Source organism: Lynx canadensis, chromosome B4 (assembly GCF_007474595.2).
Source record: "Lynx canadensis isolate LIC74 chromosome B4, mLynCan4.pri.v2, whole genome shotgun sequence".
Classification (NCBI taxonomy): Eukaryota; Metazoa; Chordata; class Mammalia; order Carnivora; family Felidae; genus Lynx; species Lynx canadensis.
Window position 1 is genome coordinate 8,947,826 of NC_044309.1, and position 3,370 is coordinate 8,951,195.

At 41.2% G+C, this 3,370-nt stretch overlaps 1 pseudogene; it reads right to left on the reverse strand.

Moving 5' to 3' along the window:
- Positions 1-1,565: 1,565 nt before the first annotated feature.
- LOC115518073 lies at positions 1,566-3,147 on the reverse strand (annotated as a pseudogene).
- Between the last annotated feature and the right edge of the window lie 223 nt (positions 3,148-3,370).

Below are 3,370 nucleotides of genomic sequence, written 5' to 3' on the forward strand. Positions count from 1 at the left end.
ATCACTGGTTTTAAACTTAAGATTGATAAAATGCTGTAAGGAGCCTTGAGAGAAATGATTAGGGTAGTATATACAAAGATGTTTCATTTTCACTAGGGAACATATTTTCTATTTATTGCAACATGTAATCATGTGCTTTCTTGTTAACGTTTGGAAATAAACTTTGCCAACATGACAGAGTGATAAACCAATCACTTAGAGTTATCCTCTAAGGCTTTGTGGGTTTACAAGGTAGAATATACTTCTCAAATCCAGAGAAGGTAAAAACATAAAGAACAAAATATTTGAGTTGTTTGGATCACATTTCTTTTCCCTTCATGCTAGTGATATTGGGGCCTTGATAGATAGTTCTCTTTAAAATATATACAATATGGAATTAAATATAATATATAATATGGAATTAATGTTTATGTTTATTACCGGTATCTGAGCCTGAGTACCTATGTAGCTTTGGAGTCCTAGGATAGCTTAAGATAGATAATTTAGCACGTAAAACAGAGGATTTTAAAAAAATTAATATTACGTATCTCACAATGTGAGACAGTGCTTGAATCTTTCCCAGCTAGTTCCAACATTAATTCTGGATAAAGATGGTATAAAAATGAGAAAAAACCACTTCTCTCATGTGACAGGTGACAGTGCCCCAGTTTTTGCTGTCTGCCATCACAGTTGCTTCCAAGAAATTGAGAACCTAGCTATTTACAACAACAATCTTCACATTCACATAAGAGAAACATATCATGGGAGGAATCCTCAAATGTTTCTTCCGTGAAAGTTCCACATATAGTAACTATGGTCTTTTGCCCACGTTCATTATGTAAAGAACAGGGAGCATAAATATCCTATATATGCATACCAGTGTTAGGAAAAAATAGAAGTAAGACAATCTTAAGACAATGGGTAGCAAGTACTGTGGTGTATCACTCAGGATTCCAGGTGATTCCCAGAGGACAGCTCTTGACATTTCTTTGTCCAATGATGATGGTAAAAGGGAGCAGTGCAGTGGCCATGGACTGAAAATGCCTGGGTGGTCAGAGCTTATGTCCCCAGGCAAGTCACAAAGCCCAGCAGAGGCAGGAACAACAGGTGAAGAAATTTTGGATGGTAGAGTGAGGGAAGAGATCACAAACATCAGGGTGTAAGCTCCAAGAGGTGAGGGGTATAGTTCATCCAACTCATCTTCTACTTCTTTATACAGCCTAGGAGGGCAGAACCACCACAGTCCTGGGGCAGCTGTTCTCAGACTGAGCCAATATACAAAGCAAGTAGAGTCAACTGGTACAACAGGTAAATAGTATCAGATGCTGGGATGAGCCTCCAAGAGACCACTCATCTTTGGGACTGAGAAACTCCTTTCACCAGCTACGGAGACCAATGACTGCTGACCTCCCTCAGTCTGGTTCCTAGCTAAAAATTTTCTTCAACTGAAGGAAGCTGCCTCACCCAGGCCCTGCTCCTTCTCTGAAAGCAACCCACAAGCAAGGGATGGCTGCCACATATGGAGGTCCACAGTCTATGTCCACTCAACTCCATTGAGAAGGCATCTCGAAAGGCCTTCTCAAGGGTCAAGGTGGGATTGTCTGAGAGCACGGTGGTGACTCCATGATAGTTCTACCTCTATGTCTGCCCACCTGAATTTCTTCATTCTCCAACAAGCCAGTGTACTTCAACTCAGAGTCTGTTTCATGGGAAACCTGACCTATGAAGGGAAATGGTGGTTACTAACTGGCACCTGCATGATGGCAGATGAAACACTGTACATGGTCTTTTTTTTTTTTTAATAGTACAAGACGCTTTACTGAGTACAGTGCAAGCTATAGCATGAAGAAGAAACAATCATTTAAAAACACCAGAGACCCTTACGTACCAAAGGTTAAGAAGGAAATCAAGATTCCTGTTGAACTGAGCTGTGCCTGGGATGAAGAATAGGACCATTCACTTCGATCCTTGGGTGCTTTGTATTTCCACTGGATGTAGTCAAAGATGCCTCACTATCTACTGATAGAGGCTCTCCAGCAGCTCCAGTGACTCCCCAGAGACAGACTGTGTATTCATTGATTGAAGAGCCCTTCTCTAGGGCATGAGTTCTCCTATTCTTATTGAAAATATCACTCCCAGTGAAACAGAGAACATCACAGTAATATTGATCCTTGGGTATCAACCTTGTATCAATTCTCCTGTATCCATACTCCTTTTCATCATTTTTACTGGGAAGCTAGAAAACACTCATGAACTTTGTTTTACCTTTTGACAGAGTACTTGTAATAAAATGGACCTTCTATAACTGCTCCATAACACAATGCAACAGCTTTGGCTGTTTGGTTGATTCAGAGGTAAAGCTTGGATGGGTCAGAAGGACATCCATATCATCAATGAACTCTTCACCTCTTCTGAAACTGCCACAGACTCTTATAACGTATTCAGGATCCACTTTTTTTTTTTCTTGAGAGTGCAAGCAGGCAAAGGATAGACATACACACACACACACACACACACACACACAGAGAGAGAGAGAGAGAGAGAGAGAATCCCAAGCAGGTTCTGCACTGTCAGCGCACTCACAAGCCATGAGATCATGACCTGAGCCAAAATCAAGAGTCAGATGCTTAACTGACTGAGCCACCCAGGCACCCCTCAGAATCCACTTCTTAAACTTCAAATAGTACAATGTCTTGCTTTTGTAACATCTCTTCAGGATAAATTCTTTTCTCAAACTCCTCAAAATATTTCAGGCCAATTCACTGATCATGGTTCAACTAATTTTCATTTTTTTTCCGAGACCTTCTAATGTAAATTCTTTCATCTATAAACTTCCTTGCAGCAGATGGACCAATGCCACCAACCCGAGTCAGTAAATTGATAGATGAACTCGTATCATCCTACTGAATCTTCTCCAGCTTTTACAATTTTTCAGTCACTAAAACATATCAATCTTGTCAGCAATTTTTGTTACTACTTCAGGCAATTTCTTAGCTTCCGCTCCACTCTTTACTTTGTACGGATATTTGCTACCACAGATGCTACTTTTCGGTAAGCATTGTACTTATGGACGGCCTGGTTCACCTTCTTCTCAAAGTCTGTAAATTCTGTGAGCATGTTGGTGACTCCCCCACTAAGCATCTCCTGCGGTGCCTTTCATTTGCTCATGGTGGCTTGCCCCAAGGACCACTGAGTGCTCAGAGCCAGGGACTGGTCCCCTCCACCAGGCTTGAAGGACTTGCGGAGTTGGGGCAGGACCAACCCAGCTCTGGAGAAGCCAGAGTAACCTACTGAACAATGGCTGCCTCTAAACACTGTGCATATCCTTTTTATTGATCAAAATAGACAAGTATTAATGATAACACCACTGAATACCAATTTCTGCTTTTTA